This window comes from Protopterus annectens, chromosome 3.part1, assembly GCF_019279795.1.
Source record: "Protopterus annectens isolate FY-2018-M chromosome 3.part1, PAN1.0, whole genome shotgun sequence".
Lineage (NCBI taxonomy): Eukaryota > Metazoa > Chordata > Ceratodontiformes > Protopteridae > Protopterus > Protopterus annectens.
In genome coordinates, this window is record NC_056732.1 from 7,754,808 (window position 1) to 7,778,849 (window position 24,042).

Below are 24,042 nucleotides of genomic sequence, written 5' to 3' on the forward strand. Positions count from 1 at the left end.
ATAAAGGTAAACCATCCCCTACCTCAAGAATAAAGACATCAAATCAGTAATCATACTTGGATGCATGTATCACACTTTGATTATTTCAAAGAGCTTATAATAATTCTCTAAACATCAGGGAAACATAGTTTCTTTTAACTGTAACAAATCTGTTCCTATTCAACCCCATAGATGGTCTAGAACTGGGTATGCTAGCATATTTCCTCTGGATTGTCATTATGACATGTGCTGCAGATAACACAGTTTGTAGTACTTGATCTATATGATGGCAAACATTATTATGTCTCGCTGTTTCTTTACACCCTACTGCTCTCAGATGTGATTCAATATCTTAGCATTTGCTTAATTAATGTGCTGCTGTTATTATGCCATCTTTGTACATCAAACCTGGATGTGAAAATTAAAACTAAGGCTAAATATCTTTCCTTGCTGATAAGTTTTGTTCAGACTTTCCTTTCAGTGCAAGGTTTTTCAGTATTTGCATTTCTAAATCATCATCAGTATAGCTGTAACATCCTTTCACTTGTTTTTGTTTCATTGGTAACTGTTGCACAGTCCAAAGAATCATTAATTATTTCTACAGGAAGTCTTCATGCTTCTCTGTTGAATATGATGCACTTCAGTCCTTTGCCTGGTTTGTATCATCATCATCAAACCTGTTTTCATATTTTCTATATGGGATCTGGGTATATTGTGACAACTGTCGCCATCTCTCTATGTTCAGTGTCACTTTCCTGCCTTCTTTGACATTCATGCCTGACTGTCACAGATCTTCTCTCACTCAAACCATCTACCTCTTTGCTGGATGTCCTTGTTTCCTCTTGCCTTCTTCCTCTCTGTCCCAAATGTTCTTCCCCCAGATTGTATTTTGCTTTTTCTGCATGTGTCTGAACCACCATAATCTCTTCCCTTTGAACTACTTTGGCTTCTGCTCTTATGTCCTAATTGTTTTGTTTGTTCCACCATGTGTATCCTACCACCCATCTCAGGCACCTTATCTCCATTCACTCTAGTGTCCTCAACTGCTCTGTATTTACTGTCCAAGTTTCTGGACCATACAGTAGAACACCTTACTTTTCAGCTTCTTTGGCATTATTCTGCCATATACTACATATAACACTCTGTGCCAGCTAGCTGCAACCCTCTGATTCTAACTTTGACCTCCTTATTCAGTTTTCCCTTCTCCTCAACCACCCCTCCCAGATACTTGAAGCTATTAACCTGTTCCACTATCTTCCCTTCTATCTCAATTCTCATTTTTTCTGAATTCCAACATTTGCTGCCATTACAACTGTATTATCTGTACTCATCTTCATCCCATGTGCCTTCAGTTTTGCATTCCATTCCCCCACCATTTGCTGAAGTCCTTGCTCAGAGTCTTCCTGTAATGCCATGTCATCTGCATGCATCATCTTTGTTGATCTGTCCCCCTGACCTGTTTGCTAATGTAGTCCATCACTACTATGGACAGCAATGGGCTCAGAACTGATATTTAATGCAAGCACTCTCCCAATGGAAACCCTTGTGTGAGACCAAACACTGTCGGTACTTGAGCCACTGGGTCCTTTTAGATGGCTTGCACTAATTCTACCAATGTTTCCAGGACTTTGAACCACCACAGGACTGTCCAATTCAGCTTTCTTGGGATATTGTCATATGCTTTCTCCAAGTCTAGGAATGCCCAGTTAAACTCTTTCCTCATCTCTAACTTCTTATCAACTATCTAACTCACTGAAAGTATCAGGTCACTTGTGCTGCATCCTAATCTGAATATGAACTGCTTACCCCAAATTGTATGTGCTACTACTCTGCATATTTGTCTATCAATCACCCTCTCTAGAACTTTTATGGGATGTGAAAGAAGTTTAATACATCTGTACTGCCCTCAGTTGTGAATGCCTTTTCCTAGTCTGTATGTTGCTTTCAAATCATACCTCTGCAGCTTAAGTAGCCTGTTCCATAATACAAGAGGTGCCTTGTGCATGAGCTTTCTAAATATGATTGGTAAAGCTTTTTGTCTGTTTTCACCTAACTTTTCTATTACAGGTGTATTCATAAAATCTCATGTGTCAATACACTGTTTGATCTGTTTGATCCTATCACTTTTATACATCTACAAATCCCTCTTGAGTCATTGATATTATGCATTTACAAAAGCCCTTAACCCATAGATATCTGGTCTATTCACTTATGAGATCAAGGTTCTTATAGCATTCTGACTGACATCTACTCTAACATAAGTGGCATATTCATGTCATCACATCTGAAAATTGGATTACCTATAATTAGATGCCTAAACATTTTAAAAATCTTGACACACTGTAAAAAAGCAGCACGCTTCAAACAAAAGCAAAAATCCAACAAGAAAAAATGCTGGCAATAAAACAGAAAGAAGTTTAATCCACAAATACTCCAGAAGCCAAAACAATGCAAATTTCAACCACAAGTGAGCGCTTTCATCTCCTTACAACACGGAGCCTTCTTCAGACTGATGGTTGAATGCAAGTACTGCATATAAATACAAATTCATAAAAAACATTAATTAAGACATTCAATTTAACAAAACTTGACAATAAAAATTTAAAAAGACACGTATCACCATAGTTCTAATGTTTGAGTCCCTTTTCATTAATAGAATCATGTATAGAAGAGTGGTTCTGTACTGGGAGAATAGATGAGAAAATGAAAAGGAATATAACTAATAATAATCCTAAGATCAGTAGGATCTTTGGAATACCTAAAACCCATAAAAATATTGATTCTCCCCCATTAAGACCAATTGTTGTCAGCAAGGATAGTAAGTCTGAGGGTATGCCGATTTTAGTAGATAAACATCTACAAAAAATTGTGCCAAAAGGTATTACATATATAAAAGACAGCTATGATTGTATGAGCAAACTCAGCAATATTAATGTCTCTGAATCTGATATACTCCTAACACTTGATATTAATTCTCTTTATACGATGATCCCCAATAAGGAAGGTATGGAAATGGTTAGAATGGAAATACTAAAGTCTAGAGAATTTTCTACCAGTACTGCAAGTCTACTAATGGAAATGATAGATCTTGTTTTAAGTTATAAATATTTAGAATTCTATGATGAATTATTTTTACAGGTAAATGGCGCAGCTATGGGTGCTGCTTTAGCCCCTAGCTATGCCAATTTATTTATGCAAGGATGGAAAACAGCCTATATTTTAGAAAGTGGGTATGTCAAAAATATAATCAAAATGTTGAGATTTATTGACGATATTTTAATTATTTGGGGTGGAACTTGTGAAGAACTAAAAACATTTTTGGAATATATCAATAATGTGTGTTCTTATATTAAACTTACACATAATTTCAGTACAGAAAAAATTAATTTTTTGGATCTTATGATATATAAAAAGAATGGAAAATTAGTCTCTAAAATTTATAAAAAAGAATTCCAAAATAATATGTATTTACATTATTCAAGTCTACATCCTAACAAGACCAAATGGAATATCGTCAAAGGTCAAATAAATAGAATTAGCAATTTGATGGATGATGATCAAATTTTTCATATTGAAGTTGAAAATTTCTGTGATAGGATGATTAATAGAGGGTATCCCCAAGAGATGGTAGAAAAGGTTATGAAAGATGAAGTTATAAAAAGGAATAATTTTAAGATTGATCAGTCAAAAGCAAGATCTTATACAGATTTTACTACAGCATTAGCAGTACAAAATAGTACTGATTCAAATGTGATCAAAAACATAGTGAGAAAAAAATGGGAATTTTTAAAGGTAATAGTGATTTATTACAGAAGTTAGGAGATGAACCCAAATTTGTGCAAAAAAGAGCAAAACATTTTAAAGACTTTTTTCAAAAAAAGTTAAATAAAAATAGGGCTGTTGAAGAAAAAAGAGGAATGTTAAAGTGTTTTAATTGTAAATATTGTCAATATTTATATATTAATAGTCATGACATTTTAATAGGCAAAACTCTGATACAAATTCCAGGTAGATTTACTTGCAAGTCTAGAAATGTAGTTTATTTATTAGTATGTTTAGAATGTAGTTCCTTTTATATTGGTAGAACAGGAAGAGAATTATATAGGATAATTCATGAACATCACTATGCCATAAGCAAAGGTGATGTTAAGAATGCTATGGCCAAACATTATGTAGAAAGCAAATGTAAGGTCAATTTTAAGTGTTTGGTTATTTATTCAATACACCCCAATGTCAAAAAGATAAATGTCGAAGAAGAATTGGGGTGGCTTGAATATTGCTGGCAGGTCAGATTAAATGCATGTTTCCCCCCAGGTCTCAACAATAGAGAGGAATTTATAACATATTTAAAAAGAAAGGGACTCAAACATTAGAACTATGGTGATACGTGTCTTTTTAAATTTTTATTGTCAAGTTTTCTTAAATTGAATGTTGTAATTGATGTTTTTTATGAATTTGTATTTATATGCAGTACTTGCATTCAACCATAAATCTGAAGAAGTCTCCGTGTTGTAAGGAGATGAAAGTGCTCACTTGTGGTTGAAATTTGTATTGTTTTGGCTTCTGGAGTATTTGTGGATTAAACTTCTTTCCGTTTTATTGCCAGCATTTTTTCTTGTTGGATTTTAAAAATCTTGTTTGTGGCTTCATTTCCAAGCTGCATTTTGTTCTGATAGCTTTCTTAGAGGCACAGTTATAACATATGTAATAGATATAAACTTTGAAAAATGCTTCTGTAAGGACTTCTTGTCTTCTCATATCAATCTTTGCACATCTATTGAGATATTTTGTGGATGAGGTGTCAGACCCACTGAAATAACAATATGGATCTGTGATGATGTGAAGTTTTGCCAGCTATGCCAGGAGAAGTAGGCCAGTAGATGTGTAACATATGCCAGCACAGCTAGCTGGAATTTTGTAAAGAATTATATGTCATTTGTATATCAAACTGATTTGTACAGATGCTTGTGTTGAAAATGTATTTGTAAAGTTGCTTGTGTTAAAAATGTATCAACATTGAGTTTTGCTGGATAGAAAATAAATATACATTTATATCTGTTGTAAATAGGATACTGGATGAGAAGAAGTTAATCTCAGTCCAGCTAACTTTGAAAAATAGTAACAAATTAAATTACTTAATTTAGCCCATAAAGATTGTATCTTATACTTCTGATTGCAGCCAGAAATGAAATGTTTGTGCCAGAGAATGGTTTATTAGCTTCTGTAGGAAGAATGGAAGTGTTTTATGGTTTTTATGACTTCCAGAAGCTGCAACAGATCTTAGCAAAGCTCTATCTGTGTGTGTGATAAAACATATATGCAAGATTCTGGGTCAATTGCTAGGAATGCAGGTAGTATGGGAACCAGAAGTCAGATGACCAGATTATGTGATGTCATTCTGTAATACATCACAAAAATGATGTTTTAATACTAGAGCACTCTATTTTTAGAACCGGAAAATAAGGCCCCCTCACCTACTTCATCTTGCCTTGCTCTAGTAAGTGACCAGGGAATAGTAATTCTTTAGATCAGTCAGGAAAATATAGTGAGATTAGTTAAAGACTGTTTTCTGTATCTGTGTGAATCCATTCATCTGTGTTATTTTTAATATTTCCTGTGATTGAAACTCTTGTGTCTATTGTAAATAGATATGTGATATTTTCATGTTCGTTTATTATTTATTATTTATATATAGTTAAACTTTTCATTGTGGCTGGTCCTATAGAGACTATTTTAATCTTTGAGAGTACTTATATCTATATGGTGACTCTGTGGCCACTCCTGAAAGCCTTACTGGGTTGGTCAAACACTACCATTGTATTAATATTAATTTCACTCAGTATAATTGGGTACCTTGTAAGAGCCTTAGAGTAGCTGGCTTTGGTGTGTCTGGTGGCAGTAACTACCTTATAGCCTGGGCAGAAGGGGGCATAGCTAGTAAATCTGTGCCAGCCTTTTGTGTGTGTGTGTGTGTGTGTGTGTGTGTGTGTGTGTGTGTGTGTGTGTGTGTGTGTGTGTGTCTGCAAATCAAATCTCAAATAGTGTGTGTGTCAGCCATTTGGAGCAGGGACAAGAAGCACTGGTTTCACAGAGAGGGTGCTATAAGACTTGGCTTGGACACTTGGCTGAGGACTCAATTCTACAGCTCTGCCAGTGGGAGTCTCACTGGGGCTCTGGAGAGAGAGAAATCCAGACCCTAGACTGAGTGTGTTCCCTGTGTGCTCTTAAGGGAAATTTTGCTTGATGTAGAGAGCTGCATCTGGAAATACTATGTGGATCTAGTTTTGCTCCAAGTGACTGTCCCTGTCCAGTGTCAGTGGTGAGGATTTAGGCTCCTTGATTACTGGCCCAGAGAGGGATGACACATATTGGTGAGCAGTGGTGTTGATATTAATTGAATTTTTGTAAGCTGTAGGCAGTTGTCACTGAAGGTGTGTGTATTCTCAGCAGCTACAAGGTAAACATTCAGAGTTTCATTATCACAACAGTTTGATTTATTTTTTGCTAATTTAGTTTAGTCAGGGAAAGCAGGCAAAGATGTCAGCAGAGGATTATGGCAAGCTGACAAAGAACCAGTTGGCCAAGGTGTGTGAAACATCTGGTTATGGGAATTTGCAGGCCCCAGAAACTGCTCAGTTCACCTTTTCCTCAGAGGACTTAAAAATCCTTCTGGAGTTAAAGAGACTTGAACTTGAGGCCAAACGTTTGGAATTAGAATCAGCAGAGAGACTGCGGCATTTGGAGGCCAAAGAAAATGAAAAGTAGCATCAACATGAGAGGGAGATGCTGACTCTTCACCAGGGTCATGGAGGTCATGGGGGAGGGAATAACTGAAATCCAGAAGCAATGAAGGTCAGTAAATTTCTTCCACCATTTACAGAGGGTGACAATTTTGATTTTTTTTTCATCTATTTGAAAGAGCATGTAAACAGTATAATGCTGACTAAGGGCTCTGGGTACAGTTCCTGATCCCCTTACTCCATGGTAATACTGTAACTGCTATTTCCAAATTGCCTGATATTGATTATTTATACTATGACAGAGTAAAACAATGTTTACTAGAATGTTTTAAGTTAACACCTGAAGCTTTCAAAAAAGTTTTGTGAGCATAGACGCAAGACAGATGAAAGTGTATGTGATTATATTGCTGAGTTAAGCACTTATTTTCATAGGTGGATGTGTGGGTGTCAGGTCACCACTTTTGAAGGGCTGGCAGACCTTTTGGTGAGGGAACAAGCCCTTAGCACTTTGCCTGAGGACATGAGAATCTGGTTGGCAGACCAAGAGTGTAACTCTGCGATGAGCTGGGGAAAAAAGGGGATCTCTACTTAGCAAGCAGGGCATCACTGCACAGGAAGGGGATATCCAGTGCTGCACATGGATATAAGGGAACCCATGGTGGGCAGCATAAACCACCCCAACAGAGTCCACCAGTAACAGGGGAAGCCACTAGTTCAGGTACATGGCAGGGATCAAGGGTTACATCTTTTAAATGTAACCAGTAATGCCATGTATCATACAGATGTCCATGGAAACAAAGTGGGGAACAAAAGGTGGGTGAACCAGCAAGTGGGAATAACAGTATGCTAATGGTAAGTTGTCTGGAGACAATAGGGGTACCAAATTATCATCAGCGTTTATATCCGATCTTAATGGATGGAAAACAGGCCACTACTAAGACAGACACAGACTCTGACATAACCATTGTAAAGCCAGCAGTAGTTAAGGAGCAGCATTACTTGCTTGGGCAGTCCACTTCAGTCTGAGCTGTAGGAGGGACCCTGTTCCAAATGCCTTTGGCCAGGCTTCACCTTGACTGGGAAGGTGGAAAAGGAAGCAAGCAAGCAAGTAGGTGTGTTTGAGGATAGCGCTGCAGATGTCTTGATGGGGAATGATTTTGATAATGCAGTACCTTGTGTGCATGCAGTTATATGCAGTCATGCATGTTGACAGGCATTGGGTCTGGTAGCCTGGGGGAGACCCAGACAGACCCCACACCTGAAGCCAGGGTTGTTGAGGTAGCTATTTCATGGAGGGAATTACCCTGTAGCAGTGAGCCTGAAGGTGAGCCACAGCTGCTAGAGGTACTAATGTTCCCTTGGACAAAGTGACTGCAAGGGCAGTGGTGATTGGTAGTACCCAGGCTGACAGTGAGGCACAGCTGTCAGAGGATACCAGAACTCCTGAGGGTAGTGTATAGAGAGTGGACCCCTGAGTAAGGACTAGAAGGTGAGGTAATACAGCAGTTGGTAGTGCCTAGAGCCTACTATCTGGCACTTCTAGCCATAGCCCATGACATTCCTTTTGCAGGTTATATGGGCATAAAGTATACCAAGAGGCGTATTGTGCAGAACTTTTATTGGCCTGGGATTGCAAGGAAGGTAACAGGGTACTGCAGGACTTGTGAGAAGTGCCAAAAAGTAGGCAAAGCAGGAGACAAGGTCAGGGCTCCTTTGATGCCTTTACTTGTGATTGAGGAGTTGTTTCAGAGAGTAGGTATGGATATTGTGAGGCCTCTGAGTACCCCAAGCTCCACAGGGAAGAAGTATATCCTGGTGGTAGTAGATTTTGCTACTAGATACCCTTAGGCAGTGGCTATGTCATCCATCGAGGCAGAGAAGGTGGCAAATGCTTTGTTAGAGATTTTCAGCAGGGTAGGTTTCCCGAGGGAAATGCTAACTGACAGATGTGCCAATTTCATGTCAGACCTGTGGGAATGCTGTGGGGTGAAGCACCTAAAAACCACATCCTACCACCCTCAGACTAATGGTCTTGTGGAGAGGTTAAACTTTACACTAAAAACCATGCTATGGGCATTTGCAGGCCAGTTTAAGAGATAGTGGGACAAATATTTGCCACATCTTTTGTGTGCATACAGAGAGGTACCCCAGGGATCTACAGTTTTTCACCCTTTGAGTTGATGTATGGGCATAGGGTTAGGGGGCCTTTAGATTTGATTTGTGATGAGTGAGATGGTGAATATGAATCCCACAAGGAGTCTGTTGAGGCATAGGTCCTAAACCTCAGGACAAGGCTTAGGGATCTTATGGGCTTGACCCAGGAGAACCTGGCAGTAGCCCAACAGCAGAAAAAAGGTCTGGTATGACAGGAATTATTGAGCCTGAGAGTATGCTGTGGAACAGCAGGTTAGGTTTTCATTCCTGTCAGATACAATAAGCTGCAGGCAACTTCAGAGGGACCCTTCAAAGTGGTAAGGAAGGTCAGTGATGCTATCTACATTGTAGAACTGCTAGGCAGAAGGCAGGAGGGGTCCAAACTGTACCATGTTAACATGATGAAACCATAACAAGATAGGGAGGCCCTGCTGCTAAGTATTTGCAGTAGGAGACAGGAAGAGTCTGAGGGGCATCTATGGCTACATCGAGCCAGCCAGCAAAGTGCCAAGTTACTAAGGTGGAGCCTAGGGTTGCAGGCATATGACATGACAGTGCAGCATGGTAGTGAGGTCTGCAATGCCAAAGCAAAAGGGTTCTCAAGACAGGGTAGGGGTTAATGTTTTCCCAGACAGGCTCATTCCTCTCACACAATGTTTCTCCATGATCACATGAGAAACTAACTTGAGTCTTCAAAAGGGGGAGTAATGTGACAATGTGTGGTATTGCCAGCTATTCCAGGAGAATTAGGGCAGTGGATGTGTAACATATGTCAGCACAGCTAGCTGGAATTTTGTAAAGCATTATATGTCATTTGTGTATCAAACTGCTTTGTACAGATGCTTGTGTTGAAAATGTATTTGTAAAGTTGCTTGTGTTAAAAATGTATTAACAGTGTGTATTGCTGGATAGAAAATAAATATACATTTATATCAGATCATACTGTTGTAAGTAGGATAGTGGAAGAGAAGAGGTTAATCTCAGTCCAGCTAACTTTGAAATATAGTCTTCTTCTTCTTCTTTTGGCTTTTCCCGGTTAGGGGTTGCCACAGCGGATCACCTGTCCGCTCATGATTGGCAGTAGAGTTTTTACGGTGTGGAGTTGCCAGCTTGGCACCTAACCTTCCACAGAAGGCACACACATGCACACACTCATACCTAGGGCCAATTTAGAGTGTCCACTCCACCTACAGCATGTCTTTGGGAGGAAACCGGAGCACCTGGAGGAAACCAACGCGACCACAGGGCGGACATGCAGATTCCGCACACAAGGCACCCCAGCCAAGAATCGAACCGGAGAACCTCTTGCTGTGAGGCAACAATGCTAACCGCTGCACCACTGTGGCCACCCTAACTTTGAAATATAGTAAGAAATTAAATTACTTAATTTAGGCCACAAAAGATTGTATCTTACAGTTCTTGCAGCCAGAGACAAAATGTCTGCGCAAGAGAATGGTTTATTAGCTCCTGTAGGAAGAGTGGAAGTGAGAGAGTGAGAGAAAGAGAGAGAGAGAGAGAGAGAGCCCATAATGTAGTTGCCTCCTTAAATACAGTACCTTGTTCATTCATCAGGCTGTTGCTGAAGGCATACAGAATAGTTTTTTTTTACCAAAGCTATTGGATATAGGAGATGAAAATGGACTGACTTTAAATGATCAAATAAACAAAGGAATAATTTGGGCCAACAACTGAAATAATGGCCTAATGTCAGAAATGGGTAATGAATGGTGAGCAATCTAACACATATCAGTTACTCTCTGGTAAGGGAAATAAAGCAGTACAATAAGTCATTCTCACTCTTGTTATTGCTGTGGAGACCTAATATTCCATGGAAGCAGAATACATTTACACAGGATACAAACATTCAGTAGGGGCACAGGTTCAACGATATGCAGTAAAACTTTGAGAGGGTATCAGTGTTTTTTCACATTATTCAGATCTGACTCCATGGGATAAAAGAATTGTAAAATATGAAATAGTTTAGGAATAAAATATCATGTTTTACATACTGTAACAAATGTAGTTTACACTATCTTGTTATCAAATAATGTTAATTTTTGCATCAATTATTGATAAGAAAAAATGCAAGAATTACTTATCAGCATTTGTACAGCATCTCTGCAAAGGTAATATTCTGTTGAATCAATTAACCTTTCAGCGCTGAGCATAACATTTAATTCTCATTAGGTATTTTCATTTGTCTGTAGTTTAATTCTTTCCAAAAATTAATACAATGCACTTACAAAGATAAAAAGGTGTAGGACTCTTACTGAATTTCTAAGAACACTAGATCTTAAAATGTTGGTATCTCTAATGTTTTGTGAAACACTTATATGAAATAGCCCAGTCTCACTGTTTGGAGAATATTCCTGATCTATTCTTAATCTAAATGTAATTACAGACTACTAATTGCTGACACCTACTCCATAATCAAAAAGAACCTCTTCAGACTGTACTTAGAAGCAAAAGACATTAGTTGTCGGAGTTTTACAGTTTTCAAAAGGGTTTTCCTGAACATTGCTAAAGCATGAAAGCTGCTTACAGTTGTACTTTTAGGCTGAACAAATGCACTATATTTTCTATCACAGTTGTTAAGTCTGGTTAGAATGCTGAACATAAAATTTATTATTGTTTTTTTTTTCAAACAATACAAGCTATTTCTTACATTATCCTGAGGAGCATAACACTTATTAACATACACACGATAAAGTAACAATATGTTGTTGTGACCTAGATAGCATTATAGATTTTTACTGCATCACTTTTTAAAATATTATTTTGTGCTCACATCACTAAATTCTTTCAGTGAGGCCCACTTATTTTACTTCTGAAACAAATTTCTGAAGTAGTTAAGCTATCTACAGTAAGACTTATGAGTTATATATGATTTCAGCCTTTAGTCTTCACTCTTTCCATTTCTCAATAAACTTCACTTTTCTGTGTCCCTAAATGTTTTGTACATTGCTTGCAGTTTATCACACAGTATATTATAAATACATCACTTGGTTTAAATGTCTGTGCTAGGCCTTCTATATTTAAGTCAAAAATTGCATACCTTGATTTTGCATCCTTGCAACCACTGAATATATTCTTCTGCATTTGTTGACTGAATGTATTAATTTACTACAACTGACTATACATATCAATCTCTTAGCCCAAGAATTCTGAGCAAAGCCAAAAATAATAGGGAAATAAAGGCACCAAATCAGTGGCTGAGTTTAAATACTGCTTGAAACATTTATAGAATAATAGCTTTTTCATTACTGTGAATTTTCTGATGGAAATGAAGTCTGAAACAAAAATGCCTGTCATTGTTTAATGAAATGTCTGCAATGATTTGCCCCCTCAAAAAAACAAACAAAAAAAAACACCCCCACCAAAAAAAAAACAATCCCTCTCCCAAAAAATACCTTTTCTGATGAACAAACCAAAAATATGTCAAGAAATATGGACAATCTTCTAAATTCTAGATACTACTGACATTTCCTTATCATACAGATCTGTATACTCACTATGAATTTCACACTTTGAAATGTAGAATATCTGCAAACTAATTTGACTAACCAATTGCTCTTCCCATAACAAAATATGCAACAGTTGCATTACTGGTAAAGAAGAAGTAACAGTAATAATACAGGAAGCAAAAGCCATGTTGACATAACTACTAACTCACAATGAAACAGGAACCAAAACCAGCATGAATCTATGCAGCCAAAAGAGTAAAACTAAGAAAACCAGAGGCACACATAGTGAGTAAGCACATGCTAAGGTGTACTAAAGGAAAACGTTTTGTAACCGCAAATGACAAAAAGAGATTTAACAAAACATAAACAAATGGTCAAGTGCTTTCATCCCTTCCAAGATGGGACTTCATCAGAACCATTTGAAACAAATAAAAAGAGTGTTTTATACAAAGCAATTAAAACCACGTGACACAACACTCAGTTAAAACATGCTCCTTAAAGCTATAAACAATCTTAGAAAATATACTTACTAAAGCTAAAGCAAACATCAGTTAATAGAACTAAAAGCTAAGCCTATTTAAGCAGAATTTGCAAATGAAACAGGCTAACACAGAAAGAAATAAAAGTAAAGAAAACAATTTCATATTTTCTAATTGTGCAGCTTTGATTTTTAAAATGGGTGCAAATGAAACATTTTCATTAATACCAGGAAGTAATGTGGCTTTCAAGTGCATAGAGTATACTTATATAACGCATTGTAAATATTTTTGTTTTGAATGGCATAAACATGTTTATATATTCTTTTACGTAACTGTCTTTCAGTCTTGCCAATGTAGAAAAAAAAACTGCATCCCTGGCAAACCGTTATATATACGAATCCACTGCTACTGCAGGTTCCTACCTTCAGAACTATACATTATGGTGGATTACCTATCATGATCGAACTATCTTGCAGGATAAACCTACAATATTTACAAGCCCCACAACGTGTGTTCCCTTTACAGGTAGTACTATTAATTATTTTGGGATAATTAACCAAATATTTTAGGTTGTAACCAGTTTTATAAGTAAAGGTGTGTTTCTTTCCCAAAATATGAATGAAGTCTGAACTACGTCTGAAGAACACTCACTTTTTCAACACAATCTGTTGAACATCTCTGCCTCGTTCCCCAAAGTAAATTATCATTGAGTTTGTAAAAGACTTAGTAGCCCTTTGTGTTGTCATTACTGGTAAACCTACTTCATCTCCTAGAAGGGGTTTATACTTTGCACCCCACCCATCCAAGACTTCCTTCCCTATTTTGAAAAGAAAATCTTGGGTGTAATCTCTATCCTGAAACATCTGTATAATTTTACCAAGTTCTAATTTAAAGACCAAAACATCTGGACTCATTCTGGCTGCATGTACAAGCTGGCCCTTAAAAGTATTTTTCTTAGTATGTCTTGGATGGCAGCTGTTAAAATCCAAATAACTGTTTGAAAATGTTGGTTTTCTAAACACTCTCGAACTAAAGCAGCCAATGATAACATCATTTGAAATAGTAACAACCAGGTAGTTGATAGAATCATAGAAATGTGTATGTGCAAACTTAAAATACGGGCAAATACCAATGAAAAATGTAATGAAGTCTTCCTTTAATTGTCCTCTATCTTTCCACAGGATAAAAATATTATCCTGGTTTTGCAAATAAAGGGTCCAATCTTCTTTATAACTTGAGTTAAAAATGTGTCTTTTTTCCCATGTCCAGACAACCAGGTTGGCATCAATGGGGGCACAACTTGTGCCCATAACCACACCCTTTACCTGTCTAAAATATTCTTCAAATGTAATAAAATTGTTGTATAAAATTACCTCCATAACTTGTGTTACAAAGTTAACTAATGTACTGCTCAAGGTTGTAAGCTGAAATATGGCTTTGTGAAACAGTTCTAAGCCTATGTGGAATTGATGTAAACAAATCCACCACATCTAAGATGGAAAAACTACAAGTGGGGCTATAAAATTCTTAAAATTATAAAATAAAATTATTATAAAATTCTTGATTGATCTTGGTTAAAGAAATCACAGGAGTCTTTTAATAAGTAATCAATTGGGGGCAAAGCATTCTTAAGTAATCTATCAACAAAGACTCCCAAAGTATCAAAAAAATCAACAAAGTAAGTAGAACTGTTGTGAGTCGCCACAATAAAACAATATGGTGGATTGTAAATATTCTTATGTATTTTGGGAATACCAATGACAGTTGGAATAAGGGGGTGTTCGTTTACCAGAAAGTTATAAATTTCTTTATTAAGCACCTTGGAAAAGTGAATCTTCCAGAAACAGTTGTATTTTTCTATGAGCAACTGAAATCTTATTTCTAGATACCACTTCATATTTACTGATGTCATTCATTAAAATATGTCATAACCATTTCAGAAGCTACCCCTTGGTCTTTAAACATAATTTGTGAATTTAATTTTCTGGTAAATAATTTTAATTCAATAAGGACATCGGCCACATTTGTTTTACAGTGGAGGACAAACTTAAAACCTTTTTCAAATAATGAGAAAGGGGTCTTTGTGATGTCACGTTATATAAGCATACACTGACTTGCAATCTATCCACTAAGTTTCTCGTTAGTATAGTGGACATTATTAAAAGAGACACAAGGGATGGTCACTAGGAAATTAGGGAACTCATCTGGTAGCTTAGATTGAAAGCCACATTACTTCCTGGTATTAATGAAAATGTTTCAGTTGCACCCATTTTAAAAATCAAAGCTGCAGAATTATAAAATATGAAATGTTTTTTCTTTATTTTTATTTCTTTCTAGCCTATTTTATTCACAAAGTCTGATTACATAGGCTTAGTTTTTAGCTCTGTTAACTAATGTACAATTAATAACAGCACACAAAATTATCTTTAAACCCTCTGACTGCCCAGCCCTCACTTTAATATTTACTCACTACCATCCAAGTAGGCCTCTCAGATCTCAGAATCAGTATCTCCTGAAAGTTGTAAAGCAAAACCTTCCAGTTGGCCAAATTGTCTATTCTTTCTCAGTTGCTAAACTGTGGAATGCCCTCCCATTACCAATAAGAACTACTAGGAATGCTTTTTATTTCAAAACATCTGTACGACAACACCTCTCCATGCTTTGGTACTGTACATGTGCCAACTCTATACCACTCAAAACCTGATTCCCCACTTCATCTCTATTACCTATAATGTCTCCATCAAGTCAAACTCTTCCAAAAAAACAAACAAAAAATGCTTACTTTGTGGTAATATCTACTTGATAACTTTGCTAATTTGATGTAACTGATATATTTTCCTGTGTTGCATTTTGATATGATTTGCACATAAATATAAGTTGTATTTTCCGCTTTATCTCCATCATTATTCTTGCAAATTGTTAGTTTGCTTACTTTATTATCTGAAGTTTATGTGGTAGACAAGATTGCTTTTGTATATTCAACAGTGACTTCCTGACTTATGTATCCTACTGTGACTCTCATATTGTATTGCATTAATTGCACTTGTTTATATGGTGTTTTTTTTTACCTTTGTGTATTCAGGTGTGACTCTACTATTATAATCATGTGTCAATGTCGAGCTTTTCTCCCCGGGCCTCCACTGAAAATGGGCTCATTTCGGCCCAGTAGACCTTCCCAATAAACAAATGCAAATAAATAAATAAATAAATAAACAAATAAATAAATAATATTTATTTTAGCTGGTCTTGTAAGTGTATTTTTTCTAAGATGGGTTATAGCTTTAAGGAGCATGTTTTAATTGAGTGGTATGTCACATGGTTTTAATTGCTTTGTATAAAACACTCTTTTTATTTGTTTCAAATGGTTCTGATGAAGTCCCATGTTGGAAGGGATAAAAGCACTTGAACGTTTGTTTTTTTTGTTTTATTAAATCCCTTTTTGTCATCTGTGGTTACAAAACGTTTTTCTTAAGTACACCTTAGCAGGTTTGCAGTCATTACATCAGCTGTAAAAAAGTTTTCTAAATTAGGAGAGTCCTTTATAGATTCATTATTTACCAAACCAAGGTATTCCCTTTGATAGTTCTGATAAATGTTTTGATAAATGTTTTGAGTTGTGACATCATTTTCAATATGATCCCTTTTTATTTTATGCTTTCATACATGCCCCCCTGCACCCCCTACACCCCCCTACTTAAATATACCAGCTCCGAGATCACACTACAGTAGGGAAACACGTAAATTCACTTTCCCCACTGGATTGTGCTTCAACACCTGTGTTCCTTAACGGTTCATTGAACCAAAGTTGGCAGAAGTGCACTTTCGCTTAAGTGCACTTTCGCGTAACCAAGAATCCACTGTTCGTTTTTGAACAAGTGAATTTTCAGTCTTTTACAGTAGACCCTTATATATATATATATATATATATATACTGTATATATGTATGCAGTTTAGGTGATGCATGTTTTCTCAAGACATTTTTATGGCATTTTACAGTAAAGGGAAATATCTGGATGTCTACATAGTACAGTTCACTTTTCTTTTTTTTTGTATGAAGTGTGAATTCACAGCTCCTGTGCTGTAAAGAGTTCAGTGCCATTGCAGCCTACCTGTTGGACCGGGTAATGGTTATTACACTTCTGCCTCATACTTAATATGAATCCTCCTGGAAACTTTTAATTAGGTGTAAGAATGTATTCAGAAAAAAAACACATGGATCTCTTCTAGCTTATGACTGATAGATTCAGTCATAAAAAGAATTCACTAAGAGTGATTGTAAGAATTTAGGGAGTCTTACATGTTAGACTATGAACAAATTATATATATATATATATATATATATATATATATATATATATATATATATATTTTTTTTTTTTTTGCATTGAATAGTGGCTCCCTGCTTTCTTTTTCTTGGTCTGTAACTGCAGTTCTTATGCTGATGAAGTATGGATATAACCCATCTTTACTGCTCAAAGAATACATTTTATTTTACTTTTTATTTATCCTTTTTGACCAGTTTAGTCATATCAGCTTGTAGCCTCTTAACAGTACATACTTGCGGTGGTATTTATGTACTATGAGGAGAAATTTGACCAGGTTAAAGGGGAACTTTCCCTGCTTGTTGTTGATGTGAGTGGGACATATTTTGCAGGAGCACTTCCAGTTCCATTCCAGGCACAGAGGCAGACCAGAAAAACAGGGCGGCAGATGGAAAGAAAAGGAGATCATTTACTGGTGAGAGAAATGGAGGAGAAAGTAAATAGTGAGACTAGAGAATGTGTGCAGGATTCTGAGGAGTTGTTTCAAAGAAATCTGTTTGATGGAGAGGAATCAGCAAATGATGAGTGTATAATTACAACCCTTCAGACTAGAGGGTTGCAGGATGATTTACTTAAAGAAATGGTGATAGAGAGTGAGCAAGAAAATGAAGGATATGGTTCCTGGCAGGACATTATGGAGAAAATAAATAAAGGAGTATGCAGAAACAATCCTGAAGAATAGCGGTAAGATGGAAAAGAAAACATATGCAGAGAAAGTAAAAGAAGGAGAAAGGGGAGGAGCAGAACAGAAAAGGGCAGAAGAAAATGAAAAATGGAAGTAAGTGGTAAGGATTCAAAGTAAAGAAGACAAATAAATGGACAGGTATGACGTGTGGGACAATTTAATTGCTCTGTTGGGTGTAAAAACACATGAGGTAAGAGCATTCATTTTTATTAACAAAGAGACATTTTGGGGCATTATATTTGATACTGTTTTTTTCAATGGAAATTTTTCTTGGAGAGTATGAAAAAAGAAACACTGTAACCCATGAAATCTTTATGTAATAAAAACATTTAACAGGTAAACAAAAAAGAAAATTCATGTTCAGTTTTGAACAGAGGTGGAAAGAGACTTTGAAAGGACACTTAAAAACTTTATGTAAAGAAGTAGTGGACATTGTAAAAAATATGGAGGGTGAATAGGGCTGTCATAAAACTTGACGGACAGTGAACAAAAAATTCAGTATAGTGCTAGAAAGCACTCACCATGCTACTAGGGAAGAGCAACTGGCCGATTCAAGTACATCTGGTGTTTGTGATGCCGATGGATCAAAACTGCAAGGTTGTCCTGATGCTGATGTTGCTAGACTGAAAGAAAAGTTAATGGGCTGCAAAGTCATGATCAAACTCAGAATTTGGAACATGAGAAGCATGAACAAAGGAAAACTAGACATTGTTAAATCTAAAATGGATAAAACCAACTCGGATATACTTGGCATAAGCAAACTAATGTGGACCAGACAAGGACGTTTCCAATTAGATGAGCACTGGGTTTGCTATACTGGCCATGGAACACAGAGAAAGAATAGAGTTGTGATCATCATGAACAAGAGACTTGCAAAGAAAGCTGAAATATAATGCCATCACCAACAAACTGATCTTGATTTGCTTTCAAGGAGCACCAGTGGGCGGCACAGTGGTGCAGTGGTTAACATTGTCGCCTCACAGCAAGAGGTTCTCCGGTTCGATTCTCTGCTGGGGTGCCTTCTGTATGGAGTTTGCATGTTCTCCCTGTGTTCGTGTGGGTTTCCTCCGGGTACTCCGGTTTCCTCCCACATTCCAAAGACATGCATCTGGAGCATTTCTACCCGGGCTTCCGCTGAAAACAGGCTCTGTGGAACCTAGTCGGACATTCCCGGTCAACAAATGTTAAATAAATAAATAAATAAATAAATAAATAAAATAAAACCAGTTAATATGACTGCTGTGCAGGTCTACACCTGACAAGTGATGCTGAAGATGATAAAATCAAAGCTTTCTATGATCAGCTGCAAAATGAGATAGAACAGACATCCAAACAAGATTTCCTAATAATTATGGGAGACCTGAATGAGAGGGTAGAAAAGGAAATAAAGGTTCAGTGGTTGGAAAGTATGGTGTTGGAGACAGAAATGAGGCAGGCAGTATATTCATCCAATACTGCATGGTCAACATTCCGGCAATCATGAATACATTCTTTCAACATTACAAGCATTGACTTTACACATGGACATCACCAAACAGGTTTTGCCGAAATCAGATAGACTATATACGTGTCAACCAAAGATGGAACTCAGCAGTCAGGACAACTAGAACAAGTCCAGGATCAGACTGCAGCACTGATCATGAACATTTCGTTTGTAAAATCAAAGTGAAGTTATGAAAGAAAATAATTAATCAGACAGCCAGGGCAGATTATGATTTAGAAAATATACCTGATGAATACTGCAGACCTGACAACTAATTTGAAGTATTAAATGTGACAGATAAAGTCCCTGAAGAACTTTTGTTTGACATAAAGACAACAATAATAGAGGAAACCAAGAAAACACTTTCAAAGTGAGTTAAAAAGAAGAAGCAACCCTGGGTATCTGAAGAAGCTATAAAGATAGCAGAAGAAAGCATAAAAGAAAAAATATCCAGAGATAGAAAAAACACGACGTTTGAATTGGTTATTTTAACGAGAAATCAGAAGGAGCAAAGAACAATATTTCAGCACAATCTGCAAGCAGATCAAATCTGAACGTGTATGTGGGAAAACCAGACTAGGTTTCCAGTACATCAAAAGGATAATGCAGAAATTTCAACCAAGTATACGAATGCTCAAAGATGTTGATGGAAAGATACTGAACGAGCCTGGGAGAATTAAAGAATGATGGAGGAGTTAAACCAAGAATGTCTATTCAAATAAAGTTGTCGAGAAGTATAAAAATGAAGACCTAACAGCAGAAGATTCAGAGGTTTTGAAAGAAAAGGCTATTGCAGCAATTGATGCCCTTTCAAACAACAAAGCTCCTGGAGTAGATGAAATACTGATAGAATTTATTAAGGGATTTGATGGAGCCATTGCTGCACTGACCAAATTACGTTAACGAGTTTGAGAAGAAAGAAAGTGGCCAACAAGTGGAAAAGATCTATCTTTGCACTGATTTATAAGAAAGGAGATGCTAAGGAATGCGTCAACTACTGGACAATTGCTCTACTTTCTCACTCAAGTGAAATCTTGCTAAAGATAATCCAATAGCACTTACAGCCATATGTAGACAGAGAACTGCCAGAATCTCAAGCAGGATTCAGGAAAGCAAGAGGGACAGGAGATATTGCTGCCAACATTCGATTGCTACTAGAAAAGACTGTGGAATATCAGAAACCTATTTAGTTTTGCTCTATCTATTACAACAACTTTATTGCAAATGGGAATACTGAAACGCATCATACAGTTAATAAAAAATCTTTATAATGGCCAAGAAGGTACAGTTCAAATGGAACATGGAAACATAAGCTGTTTTTTGGTTTGAAAAGGTGTATGACAGGGCTGCATCTTGCCACCTATTTGTTCAATCTGTATGCTGAAGCCATATTCCAAAAAGCTATTCTAGAGGAGGGTAACACTGGAATAAGTGTAGGTGGAAGGCTAATAAACAATCTGAGGAATGCCAACGACAGAACATTGCTGACTAAAACAAAAGAATATATAGAACATCTTCTGAGGAAAGTCAGAGAAGAAAGTCGAAGGATGGGACTAGAATTGAACATGAAGACCAAAGTTATGTCAACTGATAATATTAATAAATTCAAGCTCAATGGAGAAGAAATTGAGATGGTTTTGAGTATGAATGTTTTGGGTGCCCTTGTGACCATTAATTTGCCTAGCACTCAAGAAATATTATATCATTTGGCACTGGGGCATAACAGCTACGAAGTCTGTACATAAAATATTCAGAAGTAATGACATCAGAATGCAGACAAAGATAAGATTTGTTCAGACTGTTGGCTCTATATTAGTTCACCAAAAACACTTTCTAGCAATCACGCATTCAGCCACTGTCATTCAGCGAAAGTCACTTCCATGATTCGCTGAATACTTCCAGGACAAAAAAATACTTGCCCTGCAACACAATGGTTCCACATCTAGCTAAATCGAACCCACCAACTCCAGGATCGCACTACAGTGGAGAAAAGGGCAAACTTGTGTACTTGGCCAACCACATCTTTGCCATAGGAGTATTCAGCGAATTGGGGAAATGTTTTTGGTGAGCTAATATAGACTCCAGACTCTCATATTCTCAGTTGTTAACTACTATTGCCAAAGTTGGACAATCCAGAAACAAGACTGAAGGAAGATTGACTCATCTGAAATGTGTTGTTGAAGAAGAATCCTGCATGTGCCATGGACAGCAAGACAGACCAATAAGTCGATCTTAGAGGAAATTAAACTGGAAATGCCACTCAAAACACAAATGATGAAACTGCATTTGTCATACTTTGGTCACATGGCTCAAAGGGAAAGGTCACTGGAAAAAGATATTATGACTGGAAAGATTGAGGGTACAAGGTGCAGAGAAAGACTGCCAATGAGATGGATCAAATCCATACAACAACCATAGGTTAGACACTGGAGGATCTCATCAGACTAACACAAAACCAAAATATTTTTAATTCTTTAGTCTCTCAAGTCACCAAGACTCGAACTCGAGTTGATGGGACATAACATAACATAATACTGGGAAACTGAAAACATAGTTTGATGGATGAAAAAGAATATATATAGAGCTATTGATTGGGGGTTTATATAATGGTTAAGGTGTTTGACTCACAGACACAAGGTACAGTGTTAAATTCTCATCTTTGGGAGAGAAGTTGGGTAGACTTAGAATGGCTTTTAAGAATGTTAGCTTAACAATTAGCTATGAATGTATGAAACTATGAATCTAGGGGAAAATGAAACTTTTAGAGTAATTTCTGTAACTGTGACTAGCATTAAGAATATAGTAAGAAGAATAGGGATTTTATAGTGTTGCAACATGTGTAGATATAATTATAGGTTCAAAGGTGTTTACTTTACAAGGTGTCCCTTGAATTGGATTAGGGAGGAACTCTGCTTCACATGGATGGGGAGCCTGTTCCATAGAGTAGTCTCTGGGATACATACCTATCTCTCCAGCAGGTCCTATTAATATCACAGGCAAGGTTTAACTCTTTAGAATGGGTACTTCTGGTACTGTTTCTTTTGTGGATATGCAGAAGCTCCATCAGAGGGGGTCTGACAATACCCTGTATGCCAGGAATAGATCTCCCCTCAAAAACCTGTAGGACACAGAATACAGGGATAGGGGCTTGAGGGAGTCTGCATAGGACATATTACTTATGCCCTGTATTCTTTTTTTGAGGAACCACTGTGGACATTCCAGTTGTAGGAATGACAGGTCTGATGAATGCTGAATACAGTGGAACAATGACTTCCTTGGACTTAGATGCCATACCTTTGTTTATAAGTTGCTCAACATAGAATGATTTTCTCACCACTGTAGACATGTGATAATCAAAGGCTAGATTACTGTCTGTTTGTGCCCCTAAGTCCCTGACTACTGGGTCATCCCTAAGGGGTGTGTTGTCAATATGATAGTTACCAGGGATGGATGACTTCCCAAAGGATACCATTATGCATTTCTTGACATGTAGTTTTAGTCCATGACTCTGACACCATTTGTCTGTGTCAGCCCCTCCTGGAGAACATTTGTATCATTGTTATATTCAACGACAGCCCCTAATTTGCAATCATCTGCAAATTTTGTCAGCCAGAGACCAATGAAATTGGCCCTGACTTCTGAGAAGTAAATGCCAAAAAGGAGCGATCCAAGGACTTATCCCTGAGGGACTCCACTTGTGACTGGCCTCTTTGTAGAGGTGGACTCACCAATTCTAACTTCCTGGGTCCTCTCTGTGAGCCATTTGGCTATCCACTGGGTGACATACGGGTTTGTACCTAACCTCTTGAGTTTGTCAACAATGCCAGAGTGGGGTATTGTGTCAAATGCCTTGGCCAGGTCAAGGTAGGCAGTATGAATGATTTTGCCCTCATCCATTATTTTGGTGACCTTCTCAAAGAAGTCCACCAGGTTGAGTTATTATGATCTGCCCTTGATGAAACCAAACTGGTTGGTTCCAGTGACTGGAGGTTTATTATATCTCTGTTGATCATCTCCATTATAATTCTTTCCATGGCTTTACATATAAGACTAGTGAGACTTACGGGTCTGTAGTTTCCAGGGTTGGTAGATGGCCTACTTTTGTGCAGAGGGATAACTAAATATAGAGGGATAGATTCATAACCCAGGGGCTTCCCATGCTTTGGAACAGGATCCCAGTTCGTATTAGGCAGAGCCCCTCACTGACTCTCTTCAAGAGAAATCTTGATGAGTGGATGGGAGATCGTAAGTTTATCCCAGGGGTCACATCTGTGTCACTGCTAGACAGGGGCACAGTAAACTAATTCTGTTATATAAGGGGACCTTCACTGTGTCACTACTAGACAGAGGCACAGTATTCTAGATTTATTCTATACATTTTTGTACCATTTCATGGGGTGGCAAAAGCCACATCACTATGGCTAGGCTTACAAATGCCCCAGGGCAGATAGCCTAGTACTATACTATGAAACTATGAAACTATATTAGAAATTATATTATATTAGAAAACACAAGAGTTTTAACAAATGAGGAAAGATTATAAACAGAAAAACTATGGGAAGGAAAGATCATCTGGAATTTGGGAAATGAGAGATGTTCTGGAATAGCCATATTCTGTAGAAATACAGTAAAGATATTAGATGTAACTTTAGCAAAAATGGGAAGATACCATTGTAGAGTTAAAACAAAGAACAAGTATATAGAATTATAACATTATATACTTACACTAATTGTAA